Below are 18,650 nucleotides of genomic sequence, written 5' to 3' on the forward strand. Positions count from 1 at the left end.
CTCATTTGGCTGTGGCCGGACTAGGCAGCATGAAATTTGTTCGTATTGAGTTTTAAGTATTTCGGAGTCCTTGTTGCGAGAGTAGCTCTGTAGTTCCTTAGCCCTTCTCCTCCTGTCTGTGTGTCCCAGAGCTCAGGTACAATTTTTACACGAAGTGGAATGATAGGCAGGCGAGACGGTGAATGTGAAGATCGGTTTATGGCTAGAAGGGAATTTTTCTCGGGGACGATACCCAGGGAACAGGTGAGTATTTACAATACCTTCTTGTTAATTAGATTATTATATTTATGTAAAATGAATAGAAGTGTTTCATTGATATTACAATGAAAACGATTTGTTTGGCCAGGTTGACGTTTTGCAGTACATGTAAAATTTGTATGGATCTCGGAATGGTGGGGAGTGTTTTGTTTTCGTCATGAGGTCAAGTGGCAAAAGTTCGTAAATCAGCTGACTGGCACGGCGTTATGATTTAATTAGGATGCGTTTTACGTAATAATCTATGCAATTACGGTAAGTACCTCACTTGAAATTAATTTTTGTCACTCGGTCAGACATTTAAGTGCAGCGTAGATTAGAATTATGTACTTACAAACGGTGGCAGATTCAGAGAAGTTGCAGGGGAGGGGCCCAAGACAATGGTAGATCTTCAATGTAAAATATAAGTAAATAATGATATTCAATATTATTTATATTTATAAAAACGAATTATATGTAACATATTTAAATTTTGTTCGCGACACCCCTAACGAATTGTTGCAGCTAGAGAAGGTGCCGAAATGGCCTGTATGAAATTTGGAACGAGGCAGACATTGCAGACCTTTGCAAAATGTAGACGAGACTGACATCAACTCGGTCTCTTCTTCTTTTTCGCATTTCTATCTGAGGATGAATGATGAACTGATGATGGATGGTGCCTTAACGGGGTCGAACTTGGGTCTCTAACTTCGTGGAAGCTCTCGATCTCGTTGCACACTCACTTTTGTAAGCTATAATGTGGACCATACCGAACAAACTGTTTCTAATCGCAGAGGGCGTGTGATCATACGTGTATGGTACGAAGGGGTGCTGATAAGTCTTAGGCTTTACCTAGAAGAATTGGCAAATGGTGTTGAGGTTTTTCTTCATCTTATTCTCCCAGGAGACGAACCTTTAGGGTATCAGTTTCGTACATCGGAGACGCATTAAAATCTGATATTTTGTGTTTCGCATGGTTCGTATCTACCAATTCTGTATTGCGGAATATAGTTCAAGGTGCCATATTTCTTTTTACACGAAAACAAACACAATTTTTCTCATAGAGAGTAATATTTTTTATTCCTATTTTCGCTTCCGTAACACACAATATGGCAGCCACAACTTTACTACCGTTACAGCGCCTTGAATAACGTAGTGTGGAAAACGACCCAAGAAACTGGTTCCCCAGACGGAGGAGAAACATAGATGGCAGTGCGATCAATGTCGGTGCTAATTTTCTTATGAAAGTAATGCGGCTTTGTTAGTTTTTGGAATATATTATTTAGATTTGTTTGTCTTGAAAGGCGGTACGTGAATTCATGGAAACAGTTATATTTGTGGAGTGATTTGCAGTCACGAAATGACATTAATTTGGAAAGAAAAGTAAAATAAAATTAATAAATAAATAGCATGCGTAACACAAGAAAGAAGAAACATCGCAAAGTGATTCCGGACGTCAGGGGTTGGATTGTGTACTAGAGTTTTATTTTTCTATGTTATTAGAATATAAATAGTATCCTGAGAGATATTTCATACCGAGGCGACAAACCACAAGTGTCGCTTGGAAGCGAGCAGTCCGTAATCAATGCAGCCTTTCGAACCGTAGGGACACAAGCTCTGACTGCACAGTTTCCTCAAGGGGATTTTACACCAAAGCGACACGCGACAAACGATACGTGGATTTCACACCAAAGCGACACGGGTCCTTCGGTCCAAGGCAACTTTCACACCGAAGCGACACATGTTGATTGGAAACGAGCCAATCAAGAGTAACATTTCACATCGTAGCGGCATGACTGGAAGCACAGGCCAGCGTTCGGTTGGTGAAATCCTCAAGCGATAAGTGTCGCTTTGGTGCGCAATCTCACTAAAGCAAGACACTCATTGCATCGCGTATGCGCGAACAACAAACCACGGCAACATGTTGCAAGCTATTGAGGAAGTGGCCCAGTTTGAGCGAAGCAGAAGCGACACGTGTGGCTTATCATGTCCCCTAGATCTGTTGTTATAATGTGCGGTTTTTCGTGTCGCCTATATCTTGTTCGCACAATTGGCAGCGAACTCTTGCCAATAAACTGAATGCACCATATCGCTTGTCACTCAGTTGGGAACTCCCCCTGTAGCGTGTCGCTTCGGTCTGAGCACCCTTACTTTAAGGAGCTTTCCGACCGAAGTAACAAGTAGCACGCGAATACGCCATATGAACGTGTCGTTTGCTGTTTGGACCCTCATGTGCAATGAATGCTATTTTACAGTCTGGAAGTGTGTGTCACTAGTGTGACAGTGTGAACATCCCGTGTCGCTTGTCCCATTGGTTTGAAAGTTTCCTTACACTCATGTCGATGGCACTAAGAAAGTTTTGTGGGGTTCCCCTTGTCGCTTCATGGAATCATCATTATCATCATCGCCACGATTAGTTTAAAGCGGTAGAAAAGAGACAGTAAATATCCAAAATACTAATGCTTCAGTGTGTATATCTTTAAAAGAAATGATGATGATGATAATAATAATGAACCTAATTCATACACAAAAATTTAGTTGCCAAGAGCATTCCACGCGTATTTTTTCTCCCGTATTATTAACGAAAGTATGACGATAACAGGACGTGGTCGATTGTCTAGAATGTTCGTTAATATCTTCGCGACCACTGTACCAAATATCATAGCAATTATCACATTCATAGAAATGCTTCATGTAAAAGAATCAAACGTTGCAGCGAAAACTCCATTTACTTCCATTATAAGGAGACGAATACCAATCACCGGGTTCAACACCAGCGCCTCTAGCAAATCATTTTTGAGTGGAACCAGCCAGAGCGCGCAGAACTGTGTCGTTTTCCACACTACCTTATTCAAGGTGCTGTACTACCGTTGTGGGTATGCAGTGTTTCTAACCTTCTTCACCGAAAAATACCTACTATCGTGTACGTCACGTGCAAATTGTACATTATGCAAGGGTAGCTGACTGATAGCCCCACGAACCATTTCCGATAAGGTTAAAACAAAAAGGGTTGGAAACACTGACAAGGGGACAAACATATGCAGCATCTGGTTCATGGAGCGTGAGCAATGGCACTTGTGCATCGGTGAAATATTTCTCTTGAAAAATTCATGATTTCCCGGTCAAATAGATTCCACGATGAAAGAAAATACCTCGACAAACGTTGGAAACCTTAGAGAAACTCATTTCCTTAAGTAGTTTCTTCTGTAAAAATGAAGAAATGAAGAATTCCGATATGCGAAACTGTTGCCAAGAAATGTGTCTCCGATATACGAAACTGTTGCCACCTTTCGTTGCTCCTGAAACGCACATTTACAGACTGGATGGCCTCAGCAATGGTTCTAATAAAAGTCCCCTTCAGGTCTTTTATGAGATTTTAGAAGGTAATATTCCGAAAATGCTAAATCTGGGGAATATGACGGATGATCCAGCACTTTTGATTCTACAGTCAGTGGCCTGGGCAGTGGTGCATTGGCCTGGATGACGATGATTTGTCTAGACAACTGTTTGGCATGTTGATGTTAGTTTCTGCTTCAGATGATCAAGAAGCCAAGTGTAGCATTCACCTGTTATACTGGAGTCAACACCATCTTTGTCCCAGAAGACAGCAAAATCTTTGTCGGCTGACTTTTGAGCCCTGCATTTTCTTTTTCTTTCCCAGCTTTGAATCTCAGCCTGGGCATGACCCTTCATCAATTTCATCACTCATCCTCAATGTTATGATTAGCCAAAAGTGGTGGAAAAGTTTCGGGTCGGGTACCCTATTCTACAGCCTCAAATTTTCAAAATTTTTCTTTTTCTTTATGAAGATTGTGATCCTAATTGTGAATTTAAAAAAATTGGAGCGCGGAAAGAAGTATTTACGACTGTACAGCAGTTTAAAGTTGAGATTTTGTCGTTTGGAATTGTTGTCCAAATTTCCCACGGATTCCGGGCTCCACCCCTAGGGTAATTGACTTACCGCCTCCTACCGCTACCGAAGCCCCGCCTTAATATAGAGAGTCCCTTTTAAAGGCATGTTAGAAATTGGCCGGAGTCACCTGCCCCCAACACTATTTCTGACTGTTTTCTGCATTGACACATGAAGGTACCAAAAATGAAGGCTAGAATTAAACCTAAGAAGGTAACTTACCTCTTTTTACCAAGGCCAGGCACTGAATTGCAGGTAAGTCCAAAAATGAAGTAACTTCTACGTTGAAAGTCCTTGTTGTCCTTTCGACAGAATACCACCCTCCACTCCCTTCCCATCATAAAAATAAGAAGTCTCAAATTATCCCATCCCACAAGTCATTTAGAAAATACAACCCTCCCCTTTACGGCCTGCAGTTGCCAAAAAGAAATAATTAATTCCAATTTCTGAAGTCGCATAAATGAAATCCAATGTCTGAAATGTCCAATCCGCCAATATATCACACAGATAACATATCGCAATCGCAAATGTTCCCATTGCACATGTGAATCATAAGAAGAAAAAGCAAAAATTCAGACTTGCGCCTGTGACATGAATCCATCATCCGCCATCATAGAAGCTGTGAAAAACCTTTTTGACGTTATGCAAGGAATTTTAATTTTAAAAAAAACGTAAGTTTCGTATATCTTAAAAATTAACTTCCGCGCTATTTGCAAGCACTGTTTGTTATGAAAAACTAAATATTTTCACGAAAATATTTGAAATGTGCCTGAAATCGAGGGTGTAGACAGGGGTACCGGAGCCAAAGTTTCGATAAATAACTAACTTGCTATCCCCTCATAATCAAGGAGTCCAGAGTTGAATTACCAGTGGAACGCAGGTCAAACTGGGTGTACAGTACTGATTAACATACCTAAGTGAACTTTAAAGAAAAATGGACAAAGTTTTTACAAATCCCTATTGAAGTGCTAAAGTCCCAACCACTAAAACTGTCCATTCAAGGTCTGAGCTTTCCCTTGGCTCTCCAGGGTTGCCATTCTTCTTCCAAGCTGCTCAGTCAACACTTTGTGCTTTGTACGTATGTGGTCGATTGCATCTTTGCTGGTATATTGTGTATGGATTATTTGGTTTTGCATTCATTAAAAATGACATTGAGGAGCAGCGGTACAATAGCAGGTGGAAGTGTTGGTGCTGTACAAGCCTGGAAGAACATCAACTTTGCACAGTTACAAAAACTGACTGCGGAAGCTGTGGGATTTCTGGAAAGTCTGTACAACATATCAGCAGTACTTTAACTTTGGAGAGGCTCCAGGTTGAATGTGTGTCTTTTGAGTCACCAAGAAAGAGTTACAAAAGGGAATACTGAAACACTAAACTGAACGATTAATTTATAACATTTACTTTGATGTAGTAGCAGCAGTCTCTACAAATATCAGCGGTTGCTGTCTTTCTTTTACCAGTATTGTTGTTAAGAATTGTTTCCCCTTTTGTTTATTCATTTGTCCTTTTCAGTTTACATTTTATAACTAATTTCTTGAAGTGTAAACATAATATAGTATGCCCCTTAATTTGATTCCGCATTCCCCTTTGTACCCGTAGATGATTAATCCTGGTGCCGCCACTATTATAGAGAGAGATTGTGATGATTCTTACTGTGGACCAAATACAAATACGTGGACTTACGGGAAATATTTTGTTCCCCCAGTAAGTAAATGTAGCCAGGCACACATCACAGGCAGTGCTCAGATGAGTTCAAGATCGATGCACAGCAAATTTCGTTCAGATAAAACATATATAGCCGAGACGTCACTCTAGAGATACTGTATATGTTCTTAAAATTAATTTCAATGTTTTATTACTATGGAGTGGAAGTTGATGATCTAAAAATATAGTATATGATCTATAGAATATCCTATAGAATGATGTAAAAAAATGCAAAAAATGACCATTCAATTTGTTAGTTTCATTTTAAAAATTGAAATGAAAAGCAAATGAAACAAAATGCAATCTTGCTTTAAAAGGAAAAGGCAGCAGATGATACCACATGCACATTCAATGAAAATATGCAACGAGGATACACCTAGTGGTTTCCTCGGACACAACGAAGACTGTCACCAGTTCAGCATTTCTTTTGCTCGTAAATTGCAATCATGCTAGATATATATACTGGGCCTATGTTCACCTGGGTGAAAAGACTCAATAATATTACGAAACAATACACCGAATATTGCGAAAAATGCCGAAAATGTGGGAAAATGACCTAAAACCTGAGAAATTGGCAAAAAATGCACTTTAAAATTACCTTCTTTGGGTTCTAGATGAAGTGTAATATTGTGTATATTTAATGGGCATCGTGTCAGAAAAAAGATGACATTTCATCACCTTCCACTCCCTATTTATTACAAACTTTCTCGCTGAAAGATTTTACATGATGAAATAGAACACGAGTTAGACAGCGACGATATTTTACATAACATAACCGGAAAATTTTTGCAAATCTTGGAACATTTTACTTTTTTACTTCACATGCTTATATATTTTGTGCATGAAATAGTTACTGTATGCATCTATGACCCTTAAGGATGTTTCATGATTTTTTCAAACTTTCTTGTCACTGCTTTCATTATTTTTTACAGTTTGAAGTAAAAGATAATAATTTCCTCGTGAATTTCATGGAAACATATTTTCATTTGGTTCTGAATAGCCAAGAAAGTATTTCAGTGTAAAAAATATGTCGTAATGTTCTTTATGTTAAGTACTATTTTATAACATTTTTTAAAAATTATTATTTAAAGTTGAAATTGTTGCTTATTGGCAACACTGTAGATGGGTGGCGTGACCCTGACTGGACAGTTTTTGTGGCGGGGACTCTAGTCATTGTCAAGTGTGTTGTGAAAATCCATAATTTTAGTGACTATGGGTAATATTATAAATGTGAATATAATGTTTTGTATGAGGTTTATGAAATAAAGCAAATCAAACTGCGAGGTTAGAGAAAAATCATACCTGACAAAGGTTCCTATTAATCACTGGTACTTCTCTGATTAAAAAAAAAATATGAACAAGGAGAGAATATAAACAGTGTGTACTGCTTCCCCTTAGGCAAGTAACCACAATCTTTGCATCACTCAACTCATCACTCATTTTACCAAGAATATAAAAGTAAATATTCTGAATGAATATGTAGTTGAAGCACTTAACCCTTCTTCACATGAATGACAATGCAATGCAAAGAAGAGAATGCTTAGAGATAAAAATCAAAGGTTAACTGAGTGCTTCATGTGCAAATATTCAGGTCAAGTGAGGGCTCTTCCATTGAATGCTTCTAGGTTGTCAAAATTGAATTGGAATTGAAAAGATTAAACATGCAGAGCAGCTGTATGTGAATTTGTTTCGAGAAACTAGGTTTGAAATTGGTCGATCGTGCTTAGATGGAATTAGGAATTGGCTGCCAATAACGCTGATCCAAGAATGATGTACGTAAACCAGGGTCCCCAACTTATGTTACTTGCCTTAAGTTCAAATTCAGAAACATTTTATTTGTAAAGAGTACTAAATAAGCATATATTTGGAACAAACATATCATTGATTGAATTTCAGTGAAAATATTGGAACATTTCGCGGTGCTCCTGTGAACCAGCCATGGCACACACATTGAGAACCACTGGTAAACCAATATACAAGGGTAATGCACCAGAGCATGAATTCACATAGGATGTATGTTAGGTGGTCTGTACATTCCTGATCCCTCCCACTTGATCACATCCATGTTCTGCCCACTTCCAGAATGGACTTGAGGAAACCCAGAGAGGGGGGGGGGGTTGCTACATGCTTGATTTTTGTCCAATTGTACAGGACACTGTGCTGTCAACATACAGCTTCATTCCTCGCATTCCAGGTAGAGGCAGGGAATGTGAAGCCCATTCGCTTGTTACGTGGCGGCAACAATTATACTTTACCGTGCATAACCTTGTTGAGGGTTCTGCCTGTTTTGAAAACGACCCGAAACGAAAGTTCATGTGATGCTCCCTGGCTTCAATGGGAAAGACAAAGTTATAATTTTCAAGTTCGTTCTTTCGACAAAGAGTTTTCTTAGTCATGAGACAACTGGACCACCAGACTCTTTTGGTATTAGTGTGGTTTGAGACTCGAGGCGAGCACATGGTGGTTTAGATCACACTTAAAACTGTAGGCCCAGCCCTAATTAACATAACAGATCACAATCTGCATCAGCCAAAGATGGAAGATGTAAAATAAGCAATGCATTTCAAAAACTTATGGTATACTCCCCTGCTTACAAGGAGAGGGCACAGCTTGGGAAACTGAGTTTGTGACAGGACTTTGTGTAGTGGTAGGGTACCCCTATAGGCCAAGGCACTAGTGCGCTCTAGCCAGCCACTTACAAGAAAAAGTGTTTCAAAGCTTTCCAAGTGTGTTTCATGTGGCAAAGGTATTGTGGGAATTCCAAGTGGCCCCGTGGTAGGATATAGGTTTAATGTGCCCAAAGATGTAGGTTCGATTCCTGTTCTATTGAACTTACTTTTTACTATTATCTCGAGCAACTATTTATTGCATTTTATACTTTGAAGCACTTTTTCCCGGATGTTGCAACCATCTGGAAAGATGGTCTTTCATTCAGGGTTCATCAGGGATGAGAGGAAATGCTTTCTTGCCAGCGCTGGTGAGAAGTCTAAGCCACTGAGAGTGGACTGTTATAAGTGCAGTCTCCAATTTTGAAGTGCAGTAAAGGGGCCTTTCTCGAGTTAGTCCTGGAACGCTAAAGCTACTTGCATCCTGATTTGGCAACCACCTGGAAAGAAGGCTTTTCGGCCACGTCGATAACTGAATGCTTTGGTGACTGATCTAATGTGGGGGGGGGGGGGGCTTTGCTTCATTCCTCCAAATTTGGTTGGATACTGTGGTCAATTTAGCTTGCACATCTACTTTAATAAATATACTGACGTGGAAAAATTCTGATTAGGCCTGTCTGAAGTGGAACATGCTTACCAAATTATTTTAACGATATTAGGCAGAGAAAACTAAAAGATTTAATTAGATCCAATTGTTATCAAGTAATTAAAACCAAATTTTATATTTGACAACAAACCTAGACATAGCCTATCGAACTAATACTGTCTATGATTATGCCATAATTTATTAATATTTAATTTCATGAGTACATATTAATTAGCATATAAAGTTAAAAAATGGAAAGCTACCTTACGAGTAAAATTATTGGGATCGGGGCATCGACTTTTAAAAAAAGAATTTAACCGGGCCGCGGGCTCTCGAAAGTCAAGAACCAGTAGTTTACATTGGGATGCACAAGTATTGCTCGGCAAATTGTCCATAACTAATTTAAATTAATTATTAATTTTTCGCCCTTCGTGTTTTTAAGGAATAGATTTTCTTGTGTGATGGATGCTGCAAGCCTGTCAGCAGTTTGTTTGCTGTTTTGTTTCAATTCTTGAACCTCTCATTGGGCAAAACCAAGTGTATGGACATAGTGAGGGATGTTTTGTGTGGTAATACTTATGCAACCCACTGTGCACTTAATCGCAAAGATAACAGTAGGCAAATTGTCCATCGACATTTTCGTTCTGCGTTCTATGTGTTTTAGGGATGATGCTCTTGTGCTGGAGCAAAGGCTCTCATCTTACTTGTGGTTTTTGTGTCAATTCTTGAACCCATTGCGGAAAACTGAATGGACAAACAGTGGGCTGGACAATTTGCTTCTTATTATGCTTGTCACTGTACAATCGTGCATATAATAATAGGCATGTTGTTCATGACTGTTTTCTGTCACTTTTTCCCATATTTCTACGTGTTTTAGGGAATGGGAGTGTACAGCCAGCTGCAAAGATAATAGTAGGCAAATTATCCATCACTATTTTCTTTTTGTTCACATGTGTTTTAAAGGAACGGAATTCTGTTGGTTCGAAGCAGATGTTCTCTACTTATTGACGTTTTTATTTCAATTCATCACCACATTGTGAAAAACAGACAATGGGAATGGACAGTTCATATCTGTCATTCCCTTTACTGTTGGGTGTACTTGTACAAAAGAGAGAGAGAAATGACAGTGAAAGGAGTCGTTCTTGAGCAGAGATGCATAACTTGGAGGGGGGCAAGGTGTCATCTGTCCTCCCCAATTTTTCAGGTTTATTAATAATTACGAGTTAAAGGTCTCCTGGTACAGGATATGACAAGTGATATAGGACAAATGTATAGTTTTTAAGCAAAATAGCCCTGGACGCTGTTTTTATGGGATGGGAAACTGTTTAATTCTGTCCCCACAAAGTTGGGCCCAATTTCATTTTTTCATCCCTCCGTGCCCCAAGTTACGCCCATGGTGTTTTCTGCTTATTAGTGTCTCTTGCTTCAATTCTTGAACCCGACGTGTTGGAAATTTGCCTATTATTATGCACGGTATGCAAAAATTATGGATCGATTTTGTAAGGCCAAGAACTTAAATTAATTCGTTGTGCTTCCCATGTGTGACAATAGACATTCTCGCCAAACCTTCTCAAGCTCATATTATGTGACGTTTGCGATGGGACTCTGTATCCGATTTCTGCCCGTGGGGTTTCATCAAAGACAATCCCCCACAGATACTGACAGAATTGCAAGGGTGAAGCGACATGGCCATCGTAAACGTCACACAAGACATGCTCGAGAAGGTTTGGTGAGAATGGAAGTATCACCTGGACATCTGTTGCCACACACAGGACGCACAACGAACGAATTTTAGGTCTGTGTAAAATGACAAATATTTCTCTTTCAAATGGTGGTAATATAAAGTATTCTTGTTCACTATTGGTGGAAATATGGCCTTACAATATCGACCAATAATTTTTGCACACCCTGTATTTGACGTTGGCTGCATTTGGAACAGAGCGGAACTGCGAGACATGCCTGCTAAAGGCAAATGCCATCGCCACGCTCATCGTCTGCCCAAAATTAGCTAAAGGAGTGCGTTTTCGTCAAAATCAATAACCCATGCATAAGAGTTGGTATCGTGCGTTGACCTACATTCTGTTTGCTATCGTGGCCACCAAAGCATTTGCGAACCGTTCGTTCGACGTTGGAACAGAACAGCCTGACTACGTCGAAAGCTTCTCCGGACATCGAGTATCTCGAGAGCATTGAAATAGGAGCCGCGGTGGTTGATAAGGCTGGCCTGATAAGATTAACGTATTTCAAGATGTCGACCTGAACGTTGTTTAGAATGTACGCCATACTGCGTGGTAAGACGACTTTCCCTGGACTTGAATGCATTTTGTACGCTTGGTGAATAAGAGAAATTAGCAAGGTTTGGCATCAGGTAGTATGTTGGTTAAATCACAACATGTAATTAATATGTTAATCATTGTTGCAGGGTCAACCAAAACGTGACAGGGGTTTCCTCTCAAGGTCTGAGGTCAAGAGTACATAGATTATGAACCACATTCCGACTCGAAGAAATACACACGTACTATTGGACTGAACGCCAACCTATGAGACCCAACAAGAATAAATTTAGTGTAGCGTCATTTGTAATTAGCCTCCCCGATGGCACGGTGGTAACGTCATCGCCTTGTAATCAAGGTATCCCGGTGGAGGCGCATAGTGGTTAGGATCCAACTTTAAACTGTATGCCCAGTTCCGATTAACCGTTGTGTGCATCAAGTGGGCTTAAAACAAAAACTCCGGTGTTGGTCGGATTAAGGAGGGGCGTCATGGAGGGTACAATACTAAGTCTAGGGTTACCAGACGTCCGGATTTTCCCGGACATGTCCTACATTTTAGCCTTATTTCCGGCGTCCGGGAGGAATTTGAAAAATATCATAGATGTCCTACATTTTGAGCGTCACATAATATCAATTAGGAAAATACGTAACAGAAACAAATTATGCAAGTTACAAGTCTATGGACTGCGCTTCCAAACTCAGTAGTGAAATATATTTTCATTCGGTCATTGCAAAAAAAGAAAAAAGTTTGTCCTGCTATTAAACGGGAAAACGGAAGCACTTAATGAACAAAGTCTTGGGACCACTTTCTGATAACGTCACTGTTCAATGCCTGAGCAGAATTTCTTGCCTTAGGGTTTATACTGATGGAACAAGGTGTTGACCATTCTTATTCAGTATTCAATATAATTTGATTGTAAAACAGGAGTATAGAGAATAAAGTTATTCAGGGTGCAGTGTTGCCACATGAAGGGAAATTTCCCTTTTTGAAGGGAAATTTGGAGCTAATTTTAAGTGAAAAGGGAAAAGGGAAATTCTATGAAAAATAGCGAATTTTCAGGGAAATTTTAAGGCAGACTCAACATTAATTATATTAAACATTATAAGAGTTTCCAGTTTTGAAAATGAGAACTTATTTTTTATTTTATTTTGTCGTATACTTTGTTCTGAGAGCAAGGGTGGAATTTGGGTTGATCCACATCTGGCTACCGTTTGGGGCAAGAGGTCATTGGCCATTCAGCCTTATGTCCCGGCTTTGGGAGTGGGCGTCCGAGGGTATTGTTTATGTTGTAAAGCTTCCCACTTTTCTCTGAATTTTGCCTCAAACACTACATGTGCAAACGATAAAGTTCTCTTTGTCGCAAATTATCTTTACTTCAGTCATCAATGGACATTGGGTAATGGGTATTCGTCGTGTGCGAGTGTTTGGTGGAAGGCTGTGCCCGTCTTGGACGATGGAAGAACAAGGGGAGCAAAGGAAACGATCTGCAACTCCAGAATATATTAGAAAACGTCGTGGAGAATTATTGGAAGATGAAAAAACACCGCGGAAACAAGTTTAAAAATTCCGTGCGGAGTGGCAAGAAGAAGTGGCCAACAATACTTCTCAGACTAAATGGATTAAATGTTAATAAAAAAACTAGTTGTGTTTTTAGAAGTTTCCACCTAATATGTGAAATTTACCACAATGGAACATTTGCTCATGTATGTACAATATATATATATATATATATATATATATATATATATATATATATATATATATATAATAAAACGTGTATACCCATGCGCAAAAATTAAAAATTTTGATGGAGAGGAAAAATGTGATTTTCCACACAAACTCTTCATATCTGCGCCTTACTAGAACCACACAAATTTGTCTGTGCTAGAATAGCATTTAGTGTAGAATAGTTTTCATTTTCTTCCGATGGTGTGATGAAGACATGGGGCATTGGCCTCCCTAAATCCATCTCTTTGTGTGTTTTGCTTTTTACTGATGGAAATCTTCAGTTGCCAACTTTAATGTAGTTTTAGCATATGGTTTTAGCTTTCATCTCAAAACGAAAAAAATGGCTTGGTTTAGCAATAAAATCTAAATCTTCCAAAAAAAACATTTAAAAGTTATTGATTTTATTGCTTATTGATTTGGTTTATTTTACTTCGCTTTTCTGCCACTTTTGGCTAATTGCGAAGATGGGGATGAGTGATGATATGATGAAATTATGAATGGACACTCACAAACATCCATGCCCAGGCTGGGATTCGAACCCGGGACGCCTAGCGTCGTAGCATTTAAAAGTTAAACATTTTATAGATACGAACATGGTTCAACGATAATATTTAATTATTATTATTAATTATAATAATAATAATAATAATAATAATAATTCTTTAGATGAAGGGAAAAAATTGGCGAAAAAGGGAAATTTTACCCCTTGCAAAGGGAAATTGTGCTTATAGATTGTGGCAACACTGTCAGGGTGTCTGCCAGTCAAGAAAGTCATGGAAGTCAAGAAAAAGTAAAGAAATCAACAAGTAGGTCAAGAAGTCAATAAAAAGGCAACAAATTATTCTTGTGGTCAAGAATTTTGCTATTGATTGATTCATTTAGTTTATTTTACTTCACTTTTTCTGTCCCATTGGCTAATCGCGAAGATGATGATGAATGATGGTAAGATAAGATGGATGAATGGATAGTCATAAACATATAGGGACAACCGACACAAACCCTACATAAGATTATACTGGCTGTAAGTTCAGACGCCAAAGCCTCGCTTGTCTGCCAAACACAGTTCAGAATGCATTAATACGGAATAGCAGATGTAATTCTCTTCTTAAATTCAGCTTCAGTTTTTATCTTAACTGGTCCTTTGGTAGGGGTATTCATTAAATAAATATTTATTTTCTTAATTACTAATTTCCAACTTTACCTAAGTAGGATCTAGAAAAGTCCAGAAAAAGTCAACCTTCCTGGATGTATTATTTTGGTAGACACCCTGTTATTGAACTAAAAACTACCCAAGATGAAACCATTTTAAATTTTGAAAAACTAAATATGCTGACCAAGGCAGTAATTTATTTTATTATAAAACATAAACTAAACGTAACATTTCAACCTTCTAGTCTTCTTCAGACTCTGCACCAAGTACAAATGTAACAAGGTACAAAAACAGGAAGATATATATACACAAACATAACTCCCCTCCAGACTATTAGATAGTTGTTCTGGAACATTCTAGCAGGTGGCTTTCCCTTGTCAACTGTACTTTCACCTAAAAAGCTAAACATATTTACTTCCATCTAGAATGTGGTTGGACTCTTTATCTCACGCTCTTTTTTCTTCATTCTTCTTCTCTCCTCTTTCTCTCTTGTCCTTTCCACTCTTTCTAACACCTTCTTCCATTCTTTGTTTAACTTCAGTCCCCCATTCCAGTTGATTGTGTCTTCTTCACCTTTCTTCTCTAGTTCCTTGGCCTCCTTCCATTTTCTCTCTAGTATTCTCTTCTCCCTTCCTATCTGCTTAGCCTCATCCCACTCTATGTCATGTCCTATTTCTCTCGTGTGTTTAAATATCGCATTTCTCTCTCTCTCTCTCTTAAGTCGTACATCATCCCTATGTTGTTTCAACCTGTCTTTCAGCCTCCTTTTCGTTTCTCCTATGTACACACTCTGACATTCTTTACATTTCACTTCGTAGATAATCCCTTCCTCTTCCTCTTCTCTGTTTTCCTTTTTCTTGTTTGCATTCTTCGCTATTCTTAAGATGCTTCTCCCTCCCTTCCTGTAAGTTTTAATGCCCGCTTTCCTAAGCACTTTGCATATCTTTTCTGTGGTCTTCCCCAAACTCCTTATTCCAAAACTCCTCTCTTTTTCTTTTTCTTCCTCTTCCAATTCTTTCCTGCCTTGCTAGAAGATTGAAACGTTACGTTTAGTTTATGTTTTATAATAAAATAAATTACTGCCTTCGTCAGCATATTTAGTTTTTCATATCATGGAGACAAGGCTTAATGGTGTTATAACATTTTAAATTACAGTAATTGCTGAATATTTGTTTGCCATTACAGGTCATAATTCAAATGTTGAGAGAGTACTTTCATTACCATCAGCACAACAGACTCACGAGAGAATTATTTTTTCATAAAGTCTGTAAAATGTTTGGTATTGGTCCCTATAATTTCAACGAGTTTGACTGTCCACTCTAACATCAATATATAGTTTGACAAAACCTGAAATTTTGATAAAAATTGTCTCCTCTGAGAAATACCACTTAAATCAAGTAGTAAGAGGTGCATTGATTAGTATGATTGCAAGTTTTGAAATTTTGCATTTAAACATTCGTTGGGAAATGATTTTTTTAAAACTGAAAAGTGTCATTTTTCAACTACTTCCTAACGTGGTCTATAGAAATATGTATTATTTATTAAGAATGTGTTGCGTCCTACATTTTGACTTAATGTCCTACATTTTGGGACAGCATGTCCTACATTTCCCTTACAGCGATCTGGTAACCCTAACTAAGTCATCATTTAACGTGCGTAAGAGTAATTAAATGCTAGCTCTCTTTCTCTCTCTGCCTCATGTTTGAGTGAACTTTCATACCGAAGCGGTACCTTCGTTACGAAATGTTGTATTTATTCCTGAGGGTTCGTGTCCGACCAACACAGGTTTTTCACATCGAAGCGACTAACGACACGGCCCCCTCCAGTCTATGTAAGAAGGCATTCACAACCAACAGACCGAGGCGACACTGCACGATATTGAGGAAAGGGGGCCCCCAAGCGACATATGCAGCCGTGTTTCTTCTGAAAACTGCCAAAAGAGGCAATCCCCTCCCCCGACATGTAAAAATTGGGGCGCAACTTCTAAAGCCACAGATAAGGGTTTCGATTGGCCCACCGGGCGGCACTTTGAAAAATAGTGATTCGTCACCTTCTGAGAGTAAGGTTGTTAATCCGCTGCTGAGCTCCCTTGGAGCCTGTGCTAGAAGTCATGGCAACCCCCTTTCCATGGCCGGCAAAATTTTTGCAAGGCATTCCCCCAGCTAATTTCAAGGCTCGATCAAACATCCCCAAAGTTAACATTTTCCACTTCAGGCGCTGCTTGGGGTGGCAAAGGCGTGAGCACTGGGTAGGAAATCGATATGGCTATTGCACGTAGTTGCCTTTCTTCTTATTCAATTTTCTTTTCGTGTAACGGGGGGGGGGGGGCATTCCCTCTGTTCTTCGTTGGTGACTTTTGTGGTCGTCAAGGTGCAGTTGGACCTTTACCCTGTGCCACCAAACCTTGTCAAAGATCTCTATCGCAGCACAGCTTTCCAATTCCAATTATTGCTTTTGGAATATACTTTCTAGAGCAGTGGTTCTCAACCTTCTTGGGACCGCGGTCCCCGCCAAATTCATTTTTTTGAAAGTCTATGCCCCGATCCTAACCATTTTACTCGTAAATACCTTCATTAATTAACATGTATCATTGAAATTAAATATTAATAAATACATTATGGCATAATCATAGAGAGTCTCAGTTCGATTATGTCCAGGTTGACAAGCCTAATAAAATCTTTGTGTCCTCTGGCCGATATCATTATATTAATTTGGTGGGTGCTGATTTCCATTCGAGTCTTTCATGACACCGACAAATTCCAATTAATCAGAATATTTACACTTCAATATATTTATTAATGAATTATTTATTAGTGAACCCCGAACGGAAGGCCACCTTTTAGCCGGTTGCCAGCTTGGGTTCCAAGTCGCTTCATCCTTCCGGCCCTGACTGGAAAGCGTTCTCACGCTTGTCATTCAAATTCGGAAGCTGCACGGTAGACAGTCCCCTCTCTGTGGCTCTGATTTCTCACCATCACTGGCGAGAAAGAATTTCAATCCTCTTTATCGCTGGTGAAGTGAACCCCGAACGAAATGCCATCTTTCCAGCTGGTTGCCAATTCCCAGCTCGGGCTTTCAAGTCTCAAACTTCAGAACCTCTCGCGGCCCGGTGGTTCAGACACACCTCTGTAGCATTCAAGTGAGTCGTACTTCGCTTTCTATTTTGTCTTAACTTCTTAATAGTTTCGTTGCACCGTAAGTTGATTTTCTAACAAAGGTTCCCAGAAAGTTTTTAAGATGCGGGAAAAGGTTCAGCTGCTTCAGAGGCATTTTTCAATGCCATACGATCACAGGTGTGTGTAGACAACAGCGTTAGAAAGTTACACGAAAGTTTCATTGAATTCTCGAGAAGGAATTCTGTTGTGATTTTTCAAAACCGGAATACCGTAGCAGCTTTCCGAAATTAAATTTTCGACAAGCCATCGCGGCAACACCTGAATGGAAAGCTCATATCCTGGCTCGGACAGGAACCCAAGTCCTTTGGAGACTCACCCCCCCCCCCACACACACACACACAAGAATGGAAGCAGCAGTTTTAGAGAAATTCGAATGGGAAAAACACGAACCAATGTCCCAATACATAATAGAGGATATGGGAGAAAGGTTTTGGGTATTATCAACACTGTGCGCATCCTGGGGTCAACTTAATTTTCTTAAGATTACTTGTATTATCGGTCTATGTATGTTAATTCTATTGGTTCTCTTTATTTTTTTGGTATAAATTTATATTTTGTACGAATGCTTATATGCCTTCTGCGATTGGGAGGTTTACATCTGACGAGGCAGTAATAAATATATTAAATTGAAAGGTTGTCATGTGACACAACAATGGGATATTCTTAATTCCAACATAACTCATGCGTATGCTGTTTGAGCCCCGAATAGTACTCGCATTAACTGAGACAGACTTGAGTCTAGAATAAAATCAGACTTCCACTAAAACCACTCATGATGCACTAAACTCGTAAAAATTTCCGGATCACAACTTTCACTTGAAACAGATGGACATCTCTGGCAAATCCATTTGCGCATGCAATCCCCCTCCCATACTTTGCAGACATTTTACAGCTTTTCTGTGTCAAATATCGAACGCTTGTCACATTTCCCACGCCCAGAGCAGAAATTGTCGCAGGACTAGTTGAATAAGAAATATCGCACCATGGGCGTCCCCAGACTGGTAGAAAATTGGCCAGGTCTTTTATTAAACTTGAATAATATAAGTAATAATTATACAGTTGTTACTTACAAACTTATAAAAATAATTCCTACTATATCCTCGACATAATTGGATCCAGCACCACTATCTTCATTATTATTATTATTACATTTCATACACTTGTGTGTACTAAAATTCATATATATTAATTTCTACACACTTCGTCCAAGGAAAGGCTCTAA

General features: G+C 39.1%; 1 protein-coding gene across 5 annotated transcripts in view; it reads left to right on the top strand.

The window, feature by feature from the left end:
• gw (trinucleotide repeat containing adaptor protein gawky) overlaps positions 1 to 18,650 on the top strand; it is an 86,399-nt gene continuing 67,749 nt past the window's right edge. For 4 of the 5 annotated variants that reach the window (XM_083110863.1, XM_083110866.1, XM_083110868.1 and 1 more), the window contains exon 1: positions 1 to 243. The gene's annotated coding sequence lies outside the window, so the exon portion shown is untranslated. Of the gene's footprint in view, positions 244 to 420; positions 511 to 18,650 lie in introns of those variants that run through there. The other variant, XM_083110865.1, reaches the window with a different exon arrangement.

The sequence above is a fragment of the Lepisma saccharinum genome, chromosome 24 (genome assembly GCF_977018435.1).
Source record: "Lepisma saccharinum chromosome 24, izLepSacc3.1, whole genome shotgun sequence".
Taxonomy (NCBI): Eukaryota; Metazoa; Arthropoda; class Insecta; order Zygentoma; family Lepismatidae; genus Lepisma; species Lepisma saccharinum.